The sequence below is a fragment of the Felis catus genome, chromosome B2 (assembly GCF_018350175.1).
Source record: "Felis catus isolate Fca126 chromosome B2, F.catus_Fca126_mat1.0, whole genome shotgun sequence".
Taxonomy (NCBI): domain Eukaryota; kingdom Metazoa; phylum Chordata; class Mammalia; order Carnivora; family Felidae; genus Felis; species Felis catus.
This window is the reverse complement of record NC_058372.1, coordinates 128,749,053-128,765,244: the sequence shown is the minus strand read 5'-3', so window position 1 is coordinate 128,765,244 and position 16,192 is coordinate 128,749,053. Positions and strand designations below refer to the sequence as shown.

Here is a 16,192-nt window from a genome sequence, read left to right as displayed (position 1 = left end):
ATTTTGGGGGGTAAAATGAGAAGGTTGCATTAAACTAGTGCACCACAAACTTCAGTCATGATGAGCTAGAATTTTAAGCTTTGCTATATCACATACGAGGGCTCACTGAGGCATTAGGCATAGTAGACACAGTGTCCAAGGCCCATGAAAGTGTTTTAATTTTTTTTACAATCAGAAGAAAAAAATGAACTTTTAGAGTTGAAGATTACATTCATTTTTATGCTAATACAGTCATAAAATGTTATATATATAATATATAAATACATATATACACATATGTACACTATATAAAACATACAATATATGTTTATATGTGTAAGTGTATATATATCTGAATAAGTATAGATACATACATATATGTATATATACATAAATGTTGGAAAGGACCCAGAAATGCAAAGTGCCTAGGGCATAAAACAGTAAAAAATCATAATGCAGCCCTGTTACATGCAACCTGATTTTTAAAAAAAATATATTTTCTTTGGGAATGCAAGCTGGTGCACTCTGGAAAACAGTATGGAGGTTCCTCAAGAAACTAAAAATAGAAGTACCCTACAACCCAGCAATTGCACTACTAGGCATTTATCCACGGGATACAGGTTGTGCTGTTTCAAAGGGACACATGCACCCCCATGTTTATAGCAGCACTATCGACAATAGACAAAGTATGGAAAGAGCCCAAATGTCCATCGATGGATGAATGGATAAAGAAGATGTGGTACACACACACACACACACACACACACACACATACACAATGGAATATTACTCAGCAATCAAAAAGAATGAAAGCTTGCCATTTGCAACTATGTGAATGGAACTGGAGGGTATTATGCTGAGTGATATTAGTCAGTCAGAGAAAGACAAAAATCATATGACTTCACTCGTATGAGGACTTTAAGAGACAAAACAGATGAACATAAGGGAAGGGAAGCAAAACTAATATAAAAACAGGAAGGGGACAAAACATAAGAGACTCTTAAATATGGAGAATAGAGGGTTACTGGAGGAGTTGTGGGAGGGGCAATGGGATAAATGGGTAAGGGGCATTAAGGAATCTACTCCTGAAATCACTGTTGCACTATATGCTAACTAACTTGGAGGTAAATTAAAAAATAAATTAAAAAAATTAAAAATAATAAATTAGGAAAAAAATAGGTGATGGGCATTAAGGAGGGCACTTGTGGGATGAGTACTGGGTGTTACATGTAAGTGATGAATCACTAAATTCTACTCCTGAAACCATTATTACACTATATGCTAACTAACTTGGGTTTCAACAAAATTAAAAAATAAAAATAAATTAAAAAAATTTTTAAATAAAAAAATTATTTTCTTATAGAATTCACATTAAAAACTACATGTATTTAAAGGGAAACTTAAGAGACTTATAAACTCTGATGAATAGAATATCACTTTTCATGCATAGAAGATAATTACAAAAACAAGTACAATGGAAATTAATTGATATTATTACATGTTGGCTAGATAGGTTGGTCTGGTTGATGGCTCTTATTCTGAGGCCTGTTCTGTATGTGCTCAGTAGGGAAGTCATTCGGCATTGGATGGGCATTAAAGACACACAAGCGTGAAACAGAGACTTCTCTAGAGGAAATCAGAGGGATTGAAAGGTAATTGAGAAGAAATTACCTTTTCACTATGTGAGTCAATATTGCTTAACACCAGGTCCCTGCGCCATGTCAATTATCTATCATCAGAGCTACACTCTCGATGCACCGGAACAGATGACCTATGCGTCATAGTGGTACCCTTTTGGAGCTAACTTATTTGCTTTCTGAACAGATGTTCTTTTGCCAGAAGAATGGAGAGGAGATGAGTAGGAAGTGGAGGTACTGATGGAGGAATCTAAGGGTTTTAACAGGATTAAGGAAATGGGCTTACAATGCACAAGAAGTATCCGGACATGCCACCAGGATAGACATTTTGAGTGTCTGTGATGGCAATCAGTAGCCTACAAACTCCAGGGAAGTCTTAGAATAAACTTTATTGTGGGATAAATAGAAGGATGTAAACTATGCTGTCTGATGGCATGAATTCAGGCAAGCAGAATGAATGAATTAGGGAACGGCTCAGGATTAGTTTAGAGCTCTTCAATCTAGAATTGCCATCTGAGTGTACGATACAAAATACAATACAAAAAACAATAGACAAGATCTGAAGAGTATGTTCAACTGCCATTTCTCTGGTCTTTCCCCTTCTCTCCAATATGCATATATATATATATATATATATATATATATATAAGTTTTTAATTAAAATTTTTTAATGTTTATTTATTTTTGAGAGAGACACAGAGACAGAGAACGAGCCGGGGAGGGGCAGAGAGAGAGGGAGACACAGAATCCAAAGCAAGCTCCAGGCTCTGAGCTGTCAGCGCAGAGCCCGATGCAGGGCTCAAACTCATGAACCATGAACTCATGACCTGAGCCAAAGTCAGATGCTTAACCGACTGAGCCACCCAAGCGCCCATCTCCAAAATATTTTTTAATAGGACAGTACTGCTCCCATACCATGTGAACACCAGACAAAAACTGTTTTCCTCCTTGGGGGCAAAATCAGCCTTTGAATGTGAGGTACCAGACCAGTCCCTGCTCAGCTGGTAATAAGAGAGCTGGCAATCCCATGTCTGCCCGTGTGCATCTGCAGGACACAAGCAGACCTCTGGGAGTGTTCTCAAAGTAATGTGTACATCACATCACCTGGTGAGCTTGTTAAAAATGAGATTGCTGGGCCTTGCTTCCAGGGTGTCTGGTTTATTGGATGCAGAGTAGAGCTCACGGTGGTTCTTGCCTTCATGTTTGTCAGCATATCTAGAGTTTCTTACATCCTTGTGACCACTTTTTTTTTTTTAATTTTTTTTCAACGTTTATTTATTTTTAGGACAGAGAGAGACAGAGCATGAACAGGGGAGGGGCAGAGAGAGAGGGAGACACAGAATGGGAAACAGGCTCCAGGCTCTGAGCCATCAGCCCAGAGCCTGACGCGGGGCTCGAACTCACGGACCGCGAGATCATGACCTGGCTGAAGTTGGACGCTTAACCGACTGCGCCACCCAGGCGCCCCTGTGACCACTTTTGACCACAAATAAAAAGTTGAAGGATGGTTGTATATGTGTGCACGGGTGTCATCATGCACCTGCATTATCGGGGCGATCCAGGCTGCAGGCAGGGCTAGAGAAATGACCAGACTCTCCTAGCAGGACAGGGCAAGGGAGAGTCCCTTTGGTGTCCTAACAATTTATAGGTATACCATAAATAAAAATCTTCAACTAGAAAACTGATCTAGGATACAGGAAGTTGTACACTCCATATTGTAACTTGATTATTTTTTAGATGTATTACTTATCTATTTATTGAGAGAGAGAGAGAGAGAGAGAGAGAGAGAGAGAATCCCAAGAAGCCTCCTTGCTGTTACTGCACACAGCCCCGCACGGGGCTCGATCTCACAAACTGTGAGATCATGACCTAGGTTGAAATCAAGAGTCGGACGCTTAACCGACTGAGCCACCCAAGGCGCCTCTGTAACTTCAATATTTTGTTTGCTTGCTTTCCACCCCCCCCCCACTTATATAGAATAAAAGGTGCTATTAAAAGAGAGAAATCTTATTCTGCCATAAAGCAAGAAGGGATTTCCAAGTTTGAAGTGAAGCCCACTGTATTCGCAAAATGTGATCTAAAACATAAGAAAAGGTGACATTAGGGAAGTGTGGCAAAAATCACAAAATGCTGACTGATCCGAACTTCGCAAAGCTTCTGGGCTCTCCAAATAAGTCAAATGTTTGATGAATTCAGGGAGAAGCAGAGCTGGGTGGGGACTTGCACAGAACTGGGTGGGTCTTCCCTTGGGGCGACTGTAAATCCAGAATCAGCGGGGGCTGGGGGGTGGGGGTGGGAGGGTGAGGGTGGGGGTGGGGAGGAGGGGAGGATCTGCAATGACATCCCAGGCACCATGGAAACAAAGCCGATACAGGCTCTAAAACACCTAAATTTTTAACTCGGAAAACCTGCCGAGTTTTATCCTGCCGCCAGAGACGGTCTTTGCTGATTTTACTAATGGGTCAGCTCAAAATGAGCCATCCTCCCTCACTTGCTTCACAGTAGAGATATTTCAGTGTTTGGAATGATAGGGAACTGCCCGTCTTGACCACTTCTCCACATGTCAGACCGAGCCTCCCGCTCTCGAGGGCCCGGGCGCCGCATTTAGTGTGGCAATGCTTGTACAATAATGGCACAGAATTTCTCTGGAAACTGCCAGAGTGTTTTTGATGGCCCCTCTCTGCTGTGGTATTGGGTACCTGTTCCGGCTGGTCTACACAGGCATCTCAGAATCAGGTTAGAAATGGGACCCAGGGTCAGAAACTCAGACTCAGATGGAACCAGTATTTATCGAGTGCCAGTATGTTCCCGGCACTTCCAAAACTCTTCATGAGGTCAGTACTGAATGTGGGACTCACCCAGTCCTAACATTAGCCCTAACAACCGTTAGGATATGGTTTTAATAATTAGGCCAAATAAACAAAAGAGTGCCACGCGTTAAACCAAGACATGCAGATCTTTGCAATTAAGAGCAAACGGTGCATCACAGAAATAATTACAGTGGGACAGTGGCACTGTTTTACTGAGCTATTATCTCTGCATTTATAAAGCATTTTAATTTTTTATTTATTGTAATTATTTTCTTTTAGAAAGAAAGAGAGAGAGAGCGTGCAAGTGGGGAAGAGGGGCAGAAGGAGAGAGAGAGAAAATCCTAAGCAGGCTCTATACTCCGCGTGGAACCCGACCGACACAGGGCTCGATCCCATGACCCTGGAACCATGACTTGAGTCAAAATCAGGAGTCAGATGCTCAACCAACTAAGCCACCCAAGCACCCCTTAAAAAGCATTTTTAACATGACTTGAGGCTAGTTAATATCTCCTGATGAATCTTCCCAAGGAAGGCATCCACAGGGGCTAAGGGTCTGTGGCACAGTTAGGGAGTTGTACTGTGGACCCAGCAGCCAGTGGGCCACCAAAAAGAATTCTGTTTGTAAATGTGACCCCAGAGATGATCCGTGCTGTAAAAGCAACTTTAAAGGGCCCTATATTCACTTCTTCCATGAACGTTGTACAATTAGTGTTTGTGGTTCTCAGAGAACAACACCTCTCGTGACTGTCCTCAGGCAGTCAAATGATCATAATATGATGAGACACACGCAAGCGTGCAGACCTGTGATGGTACAATGGCCAGGTGATCCGATCTGCTCAGGCAGGACACGGGGAAACTCTATGCAGCAGGAGACACTTGAACTGGGTCGTTAAGTGTGTCTAGGGCTTCAAGGAAGAAGTTCATTCACAAAGCTAAGAAGTGTGTAAAGGCACAGCATACATCACTGATATGTCTGTCACCACTGCAGCACGTGAAGGAGAAGGAAGAAGTCAGTTTGGACAGGTTAGGTGGGCATAGACCAAATCATGGAGTGCTTTATATGGACTCTGTCCTGTAGGAAGCAGAGATACCTCCAGACGCTCCAACTCCTTCCATGGAGTTTAATATAGAAGTAGGAGAAACATGCTGGGGTATTAACAGGAGACAGAGCAAGCCGGCGGTAGGGGAGAGGGCGGATTGGAGCGAGGAGAGATTCCTCTACCAACTTGCTCCCCTGCACTTCTTTCCTTCTACCTGACTTGCCTTTTCTTGTGGAATGGACTTTATTCTCTCCCTGACTTCCTTCTAGGGTTTCCTCAGCCTCTACCTCTTTGCAGCCCCCTCGCCTATGGGCCCCCCTTCCACTCTTGTTTTCTCTTCTACTTTAGCACTAAAGTACTGTGATGCTGAAGACAACAGAGGGACAAGAACAAAAACAAAGCTAGTCTTTAATTTTGGCAAATACGTATTTGACGAGTAAACACATAAACGTGATTTCTGTGTTTTATGTTGCTTCCCCCATTATTAATTTATGTGCATACATACTGAATACACAGCCACAAGAATAGCTACCATTCACTGAGCTCCTAACATATGCTCAGTTTTATGCTGGACACTGTCCACCAGTATCATATTTTAGTTCCCACAGCAACTCTAAAGCAATAGCTATTTTCATCTTCATTTTATAAGTGAGGAAATGGAAGAAGAGAAGGATTAACTTGTCAGAGGTCATGTACCTCTAGTAAACGGTGCAGCCAGCCTTAGACCTCAGACCTACCTGACTCTAAAACCCGTGCTTTTATGGAGACAGACACACTGTTTCCCATGCTTGATGTCTGTTCGTTCACTCAGCAAATACTAACGGCACTCTATGTGTCCCTCATGATTCCAGGTTCTTCAAATATATCTCAGGACAGAGCAGAGATTTTCAATCCCCGTAGGTTATCGTTCTTGGGAATGCATTTCAATTAGGCTCATACAAATTTAAAGTCTCTCACCTCAGAAAAGACCAAATTCATTAGGGTTGTATGAGGATTATATGAGATCCTATAGTAAGAAGGGCTTGCATGGTACATGCAAGAAATAATTGAAGTTATTCTGTGAGCTCTCCCACTTAAGATCTCCCATGTTGCCACATAATACTGTCTAAAATTTACTGTGTGCCAGGAATCCTACTAAGTACTTCACATGGACTAAAACTCATTTACATCTCACAATGATCCTTTGAGGCGTATATTGTTGCCAATCATTTTACAAAAACTGAGGCACAGACAAGTAAAGAAAGTTGCTCAAGGTTGCCAACCATAAGGTGGCTTGGACAGTTTGGCTTCGGAGCCACCCTTTGAACCATGGGGCCATGCTGCCTCTGGAGTATCTGGGAAGGCCCAATGATAGAGAAATTGCTAGTGGAAGAACAGATATCGGAGAAGGGTTGGTTTTATGGCTGTGCCTGAGAGAAGGAACCTGCCTCCTCTCAACCCCCATTCACCTTGGTAAGATTCCAGGGGCTGCGGGATGAATGGCTCTACGTTCAGGTTTACAAAGAAGACCATGAGGCCAGACTTTCTGTTCATGCTTGGGGGTAAATCCCATGGGTACTGAGGGCCTCAGCTTGGTAAAGGGGCAGAGGTGAGAATAGCCCCAATCCGCTGACATGGAACAGCACTCTCTTTCTGGGATGCTATTCATGCTACCTTTTTTTTTGTCTTTTCCTTGCTCTACTCTCCTTAAAAATGTTTTGAAGTTTTGTTTTGTTTTGTTTTTTAATTTTTTAATGTTTATTTATTTCAGAGAAAGAGAGACCGAGTGTGAGCTGGGGAAGGGCAGAGAGAGCGAGGGAGACACAGAATCCAAAGCGGGCTCCAGGCTCTGTGCTGTCAGCACAGAGCCCAACATGGCGCTCGAGCCCACAAACTATGAGATCATGACCTGAGCCGAAGTCAGACGCTTAACCAACTGAGCCACCCAGGCGTCCCAAAAATGTTTTGAAGTTTTGAAAAGCATTCTAGGAGGTGGGTTGAAAAATGGCAGAAGGGAGAGCCATGGGGGATATGGTACAGGTAGGAGGTGAGGGGAGAGAAAACGTAATCAGGGGTTTCCACAGCTGATACAACCTAAAACCCTCTCAAGGATTGTGATGCACTGACAAGTTTAGGGAACAAATACAGAACACAAAACCTACTGTTAGGAACACTCTGAAATTAATAAAGAAACTTCAAAAAGAAGAAACGAGGATTTTAATGTTACTGGCATGCTTCTTAAAAATTATTTTGAGCTCAACAAATCCACTTATCCATATATGTCAGCATCCTCCAATGTTAGGGTATTCCTCTAAAAACACAATTCTGACCATTTGGTTTCCTTCTCTAAAGCCTTCTCATGATCTTCAGAACAAAGTCCAAATTTCTTAGCATTGCCTTCAAAGGCTCATACCATTGTATTAACCTATGTTTCTCGATTAACCTCAGACCATTCTATACGGGCAGTTTTCACTGTTCCCCCAAAAGGCCTTATGTGTTCATGCCTTTGTTCATGCTCTTTTCTCTGACTGCAACCCCCTGATGTTTGGGACCTTCTCTGTAGTATATACATAAGACAGGGTCATTTTCTGCTTACTAAAGAATCATTCCTCTGCACCTCCACAGTTAGGGGAGGCCACTGTGCCTAGTTCTATTCATGGCTTATTATTAAAAGAAGTTACGTGGGAGCTTCTAGGCTAATGCATTTTCAAGCTGGGGTGCATATATAGTATATTAACATAGCTCATAATGCTACAGTTAACATGAAGGACGGAGACCCCAACGCAGTGGGAACAGTTCTTTAAGGAGAAGGAACAGATCCTACTGACCATTGTAGGTTCAGCTCCCTGTACTGCACAGAAAACTTAGTAGGGTCTCAGTAAACTTTTGTTCAAAGACAGATAGTAAGACTTTCTCTTAAGTAAACCCTATTCTCTCTTTAGTTTTATTATTTTAAAACCCGGCAGTTTAAGAGGAATAAAAAATAAGTTCCTGGATGCAATATATAAGTAAATTTTAAATAATTCATTCATCTTGAAAGCACGAAAACTATAATTCACTATTACAGAAGAAGGGGGCTACTTTGCCTCAAACAATATTCACGTGGGGCTAAGTCACCAAACCAAAGCTGCATATTCACAAAATATATAGAGTTATTAATTTTTTGAAGCAAGAAACAGTAATATGTTCCCAGTGACCTTTATAATTTCGTCACACTCCTCTATCACAGTGTATGAGCAGATTTCTGTAATCCTAAAGAACCTTCCTCAACTGAGTCTCCAAATACAATGATTTCAAGTGGTTTTCATTTACCCTTGTTTACGATAAAATAAATGTTATGCTGATTGATCGGCAAATGTCTACCAGCAGCAATAAGAACAATTATGTTTGACATGAAGACATTATAAAATCTATAACCCAAACCTTTAAAGCCCGATTTGAAATGTCAAATTTGACTTATGAGAAACAGTTATAATCCTGCTTCATGCAAAAAGCATTAGGTTAATGCTGGAGCAAAGTACTGTTGCCAAGCGTGTGCTGGCATAATTAATCAGGGATATTTCAGAAACGAATCGTCTCCAAGAGGTTATTGATTTACTGTCACGACACATTTTCCTTACGGCTGCGATGGTGCTCTGGGGCTGGGATGCGCTGGCATGAATGTTTCAGTGACTAAGCCTTGATCCGTCCTCCTGGATGCCTGCCATCCTGCACTGACATCTGCAAACACTCACATTTGACAGCTTCATGCCTGAGCCTGGTGGCTTCCAAGTTGATTAGGGTTAGTTCAGAGGGGTTTTGGACTAGTCTGAGTGTAATCGAAAGCAGAGAGCTGTGAGTCTCCAGACAGTGACATGCACCTAGTAAACAGTATCATATTAATAGAGGCTGTGCATGTGCATCTACACATACACAAGTTACATCCATGCAAACACACACCCGTGCACGCACACGTGTAAACACATGCACACACATACAAGCGTACACACACTCACAGCATACTTAAGGAATGGGGCAGATTTCACTTTTAATATTGAAGCTTGCCTCTATTATCTATTAAACTAAATTTGAGTCTTAAAGAAACATGTTAGGGGTGCCTGGGTGGCTCAGTCGTTTAAAGGTATGACTTTGGCTCACGTCATGATCTCACAGTTCTGTGGGTTCAAGCCCCGCGTCGGGCTCTGTGCTGACAGCTCAGAGCCTGGAGCCTGCTTCACATTCTGTGTCTCCCTCTCTCTCCGCCCCTCCCCTGCTTGAGCTCCGTCTCTTTCTGTCTCTCAAAAATAATACATAAATGTTAAAAATTATAAAAAAGAAACATTATTTTAAACACATACAAAGTAGTCATAACTTAGCTCTTTTTTACTACAGTGATTCCATGATAGAAGGTAATTGTGTCAGAAGAAGTCCTTAGAGTAGAGTATCCTAATATTCTCCCAAAGACTATAGGGCACAATTTCCCTAATGAACATGGATGCAAAAATTCCCAACAAGATACTAGCCAACTGGGGGCGCCTGGGTGGCGCGGTCGGTTAAGCGTCCGACTTCAGCCAGGTCACGATCTCGCGGTCCGTGAGTTCGAGCCCTGCATCGGGCTCTGGGCTGATGGCTCAGAGCCTGGAGCCTGTTTCCGATTCTGTGTCTCCCTCTCTCTCTGCCCCTCCCCCATTCATGCTCTGTCTCTCTCTGTCCCAAAAATAAAATAAAAATGTTGAAAAAAAAATTTTTTTAAATAAAAAAATAAAATAAAATAAAAAAAATAAAAAAGATACTAGCCAACTGGGTCCAACAATGCATTAAAAGAATTATCCACCATGATCAAGTGGGATTTATTTATGGGATGCAGGGCTGGTTCAATATCTGCAAATCAATCAATGTGATACATCACATTAATAAAAGAAAGGGCAAGAACCACATGATCCTCTCAATAGATGCAGAGAAAGCATTTGATGAAATACAACATTGTTTTTTTGGTAAAAACCCTCAAGAAAGTAGTGATAGAAGGATCATACCTCAAAGTCATAAAAGCCGTATACGAAAGACCCACCATTCTCCCCACTGAGGGAAAACAGAGCTTCCCCCTAAGGTCAGGAACATGACAGGGATGTCCACTCTTGCCACTGTTATTCAACATAGTGTGGGAAGTCCTAGCCTCAGCCATCAGACAACACAAAGAAATAAAAGGCATCCAAATTGGCAAGGAGGAAGTCGAACTTTCACTCTTCCCAAAGATTATAAGTGGTAATTTAGCTCACGGCTCAAAACTTTTTCTCTGCAGATTCTTAATTTGGTTTTGCAAACAGATAAGGACACACTTTCTACACAAAGTTATGTTGATGGTTATAGAAGTGTGGATGGCCCAATAGTAGTTCCTGGGTGGAAAGAGGCCTCTAGGAAATAGATAGCATCTCTGTTATTCTGGGCATAGTATGTTAGGCTCAATGTCCCTTCCATGTCTGTTTTCAAGCCATATTTCCGTGCACATTGTATGTCTTGCTTAGGCTGCCTCAATGATTGTATGGCCAGCACTAAGTACAGAAGAATGGAGACTGTAGTGTCTGCATAAGCTCTTCTCTCTGAGGGGGTGTGAAGAGAAAACAGGGCCAGCAAGCCATTCACTATTAGCTGGCTACATGACCTCGAGCCCTTCTGGATCCCAGGCCCCTCAGTGGACAGCAGGGATCCTGTTCAAGTCCTGAGAATTCATGTCTACATCCTTGATTATACATTTCTGCATCTAGTGTTTTTATCTGCCCTTCCTTCTTTCTTTACTGTGTAAACTTTCATCTTAACTGTAACACATATACAGAAAAGTGCACAAATAATAAGTGTCCAGGAGATGAATGTTCACAAAATGAACTCACTCCAGTAACCAGCACCCAGACCAAGCTACTGAGCATTATAAGTCCCCCCAAAACATCCTCCTCCTACCCCTTCTTGTCACAGCTAATCCCCCCAAGGTCACCACTACTCTGAGTCTGAACACCAAAGTAGTTTTGTTTCATTGTTAAGATTTATGTGAATGAAATGCAGTATGTGTTTTTTTTGCGGGGGAGGGGGGGGGTGCCTGGCTGGTTTTGCTCAATATTCCATCTGTGAGACTCATCCATGCTGAAGTGTAGAGTTGTGGGCTTCCATTATCACAGCTGTATAGTACTCCACTGTGTGAACACAACACAACTGATCCATTTATTCTCCTGTTGATGACACCATGGCTCTTTCCAGTTTGGTCCATCACAAAACCATGCTGCTATGAGTATTCCTGGATTTCTTCTTTTGGGGAACACATGTTTGCATTTTTGTTGGCTATATACTGAGGAGAGGAGCTGCAGGGCACACTTCTGGGTGTTCAGCTGTGGTAGATAACTCCAAAGAGTTCTCCAGAGTGAATGTACCAATTTACACTCCCATCATTGGCATATAGAATCCCACTGGTTCCACATCTTTGTCAGCCTTGATAATGTCTGTTTCATTTCAGTCATTCTCATGCTTGCCCTTGAAATAACAGTGTTGCATTTCTAACTTATATCACCTTTAGACCTAGGGGGCCCAGGCTGCCACAGTGTTGCAGGTCAGGTTCCCTGGGGAGCAGATTCTGAGATGGAAACCAGCATGCAGCAGGTTTCTTAGGCAGTTTCTGAGCATCAGCGCCTGTCAGGGGAGAAGAAGGACGAGCAGTGCAGCAGAGGGAGAAACCAGCCCGCAATGCCGTCTCAGCATGGCTGACCCATCAAGAGCTCTGCAGCCAGCCATGCCCTTCGGAACTGCCAGGAACTGGAGTAGGTGGGCCTGGTCTTTACGCCCTCATGGACTGGTTATGGGTTGTGGGCTGAAACAGGGAAGGAACCTGACCTTTAGCAAGACAGTTCTCCTCAGGATAGTCCCCTGAGACGATTTACAGGACGGGCTGAAGACGGCAGCATACCTGGCTGCTGGGGAAGTAAGTCCTTTGTTCCAAAGGGGACCTGTGTGGCACATCACAGCGTCCACTGAACACGGATGGTCTTTGTTCAAGCTGTGTTTGCCAGCACATCCCATGTCTTGGCCGTACAATCAGCAGCGCAGCTAGCTCAAACCTCTATTTGTGAAGTTAATGGAGGGAATATCTACCATGACGAGAGCCTGACAATTCACAACTGCACTGCAAGGCTATGAACGGGCTACCATTGCCGTTTATGTGAACGTCATGTTTTTAGGAAGCAAGAAACTGGTCAGTACATGGCAAAATTCCTCATGACCACTTCATTTGGGGGTTATAAAGTCTGCTACGGTAATTGTATAAATGGTCTCAGGCATGACCAATAAGCCTCCATGACGTGTAACTGGGTTCTTATTAACCAGGGCGCAGTTGGCACCTAATGCTCTTTATAACTTGCTATCAATTTGTAGCTATTCAACAATTTATTCAGTTGAAAAAGGCATATGCTAGATTTATTCAGCTGAATAAGGCACAGGCTAGACCATCTAGTTTTGGTGATCATGGATTTGGGATTCTAGGAAACATGCCCGTCATACAATGTATTCTCTTGTGAGACAGTGCATATGGGAGGGGTTTCTGGAGGAAGAAATATGCTTCAGGCTCCAGATCTAGATCTTAACAAATGACCTTTGGTTTTATTTTTCCTTATGGCCTATGCTTTGTTATTTGCACCCACAGACCAATATTTTAAACAACTTTATTTCCCAAACCATATATATCAACTCAATCCTCCCCATTTTAATATAATTAATCAAAGACACACATTTGGGCCAGATTCGGTCAGTATGAGATCAACAGTATTACTACACAGCTCACAGAGTTCAGCCAAATCAAAGAAACCTAACATTTTCATTAGCCTCTGCAGCCTAATCAAGGGTAGAGATGCATTTTTGTAGGTTTAAACACAGCTCATGCATTGTTCTCCACACCTATTTTTGTTGACCCCTAGGAGTCAGGTCCCCATTGTGCAGATATCTAGGGTAAATAGAAAAAGCCCCAGTGTAAATAGTGATGAATAGAATTTGTGTCTTTTCACTGAGAGTCCTCCTCACTAGTGGCTTTTGGACCTCCAAGGGCTGTTAATCAGCTTTTGTGTTTAGGTCAACCCATTGCTCCAGCCAATGTATCTCCCTGGCTCAGTATTCCTCTTGCTCTGATAGTCATGAATCAAAGCTTTATGGGAGCCACTAAGGAAGGAAGCAGGATGAGGTCAGAGTTCACCTGAAGACCTGAGAATCTTCTGACTCTCAAGACTCAGAGAGGATGTGAGAGAAAGGATGGGAGAAAGACTATTCGATGGTATGAAATGAGGAGCATTATGGGTGTGTGAACTAGATATAGCAGCCAGTTCCAGAATGCTGGGGCTAGGACTAAAGTGAGCTAAGGGTAATAACAAAGCTATATGCTATGCTCTACAAGGATGGGCACCTTAGGGGTTAGGAAAGTGGAAGACACCAAAAATGTAAATTGATTCAATAACTGTTTTTGCTAAATTTGTGAATATGACCAATACATAAAAGATTAGTAGGGAAAGCAAGGGTGCATAAGGAATATCTAGCATCCTACATTTAAGGAAATTCAAATAAATCCTTCTCCAACGTGGCCTCGGAGGAACCTTTCCTCCGGGCCTCACTGATTTGGGTCTGATTGTTTCAGTCCAGAAGAAACATGATGGCTTCCAGTATTTGAGCAAAGATGTTGGAATCCGGCGGATGCACGAGCAGATTTTTTACAAAAGTAGATGAGGTACAGGAAAGGGAAGGAGAGACAGGCAAAGGCCAGGGTTGCTTTTCTGAGTCATGTGCACACTCTCTGGGTCTGCCTAAGTTGGCCCTTGATTACATTACTGTCTTTGATCGATTCCGGACAGATCATCTCAGGTGATTTCCATTTAATACCTGCAGGGAATGGGCCACAGTCTTATCCTTAATTCCTTTTAATTCATCTTCTATGGAGCATTACAGATAAGAAGGATTCTAAGTGAGAGTAATGAAGAGAAATGTCACTGAATGATATCTGGTCGCTGCTGGTGTGGAAAGGGCTAGAGATTAAGCAAATGAAATGCATATCGTTAGATGCACTGACTTCACACCTTGCAGGGACAGAGAGGAAGGGACATGCACAAAGGATCTTCAGATAGTAGGCGCTTTATACATTTTTGTGCAATGGAGGGATTGGTGAGTGTTCTGCAGAAACACTATGGATGCTGAAGGCATGACTGGGTCCCTTTCTGTCATGTTAAGTTCACAGGGAGGATGAGCCAGTCTTTCTATAAGGGTCTCTCTCACAAAGCTCTCTCCTTCCAGTGAGGTATATTGTGTTCAGCTCTTGCCAAACTTAAATTGCATCCATGTTAAAGAGGAAAAAGGGCTTTAGCACATTCCTTAGGGGAATGGAAACAATTTATTTTGTTTGTTTCTAATGGAGAGGGTTTGCTCCAAAATCTCACTGTGAGGTCTGAGAATCTGGGTTGAGGACCGCCAGGCAGTCAGAGGGAGCGGGAGAGGGAGAGAGAAAGGAAGAACGAGGAGAGCAGTCACTGTGACCTCATCAGGTGATTGAGACAGCAAGAGCAGCCAGTTACAAAGCCAATGCATAAACTATAGTTCCTGGATTTAGGGCAGGAACACATAGTTAGCTAAATATGATATGAATTGATGTGCTTTCACAATATTTAGTTTTTCTTAGAAGTGCTTGTTTTGTTTTAAAATTAAAACCTTCCTCTGCTGCTCAGCACAACCAAACACAATATCCTTTGTGTGTGTGTGTGGGGGGGGGGGTTGGTTTTTGTTTGTTTGTTTTGTTTTCCTCCTTGATATTCAGAAAACGGAACGGCCAAGCGTACAGTTCACCTCGCTTCAGAGGAAAGTGGAAGGCATAAATGCAAATGACCTGGGCGATAACAAGTAACGAGCTTTTGGAAAAGATTCTCTGACTTCTCAACATGAACTGGATGATGAGAAACATGAGCGTGATTTCTCATCTGCTGGTGTCCCCAAAAGCTTATTTTGTAATGTAATTTATTTCCATAGGGTGGGCTTAGTCTCCTAACAAGAGTGGAGCATTGTCCCTGCAAAGCTGCAAATGTCAGTATACAGCCTCAGGGTTAACATGGGCGGCATAAATAACAAGGAAAATGCATCCTTCTCAGAGTTCCCAAGACTGTAATAAGACGGCTGGCGTTTCAGTGATATACGGTCTCTTTTTGTGTTCAGCAGAGAGCAGTATGCTTTGGGTCTTCAAGATCTTGTTTGAATGCTTTACAGAAACCAATCAATAACACACAGGTAAAGTCTTCTGCAAGACACATAAATCCTAGCATGGGGAGCCCAGCTGTTGTGAGATGCTGGATGGGCGCCAGTTTCCAACTGGGGAGTCTCAAGGAAATGATCCTGAATCTGGGGCTTTGTTTGGATTTCAATGGAACATAATCGGGCGACATCTGGTCCCCCACCTTGTGCTGGCTTGGCCACACTTCCTCCGCCACGGCTCTGGGCACCTCCTGCGGGGCTTCCAGTGAGTGCCAAGCGCCAGTGCCCTGCCTGTCACCAGCTGCCAATCAGTTTTTCACAGTGGGGGACAAAAAAAGAACTTGGGGCCTTGAAGATGCCTGCTGAGAACGACTCATAAAAATGATCTTAAAATGCAATTTGGGTCCCATTGCCCCTCAAGTTACTGGATATGAGACAAAAAAGAATTTTAAAACTAACTTTGCGGTGGGGGGAGGAAAAGCTAGCAGAAGGGAATGAGGAAAAGTGCAGGAAGTTG

General features: G+C 42.8%; 1 protein-coding gene across 12 annotated transcripts in view; it reads right to left on the bottom strand.

Moving 5' to 3' along the window:
- The window catches only part of AIG1 (androgen induced 1), a 248,097-nt gene that overhangs the window by 50,069 nt on the left and 181,836 nt on the right, over positions 1-16,192 (bottom strand). The gene's annotated exons all lie outside the window — the stretch shown is intronic.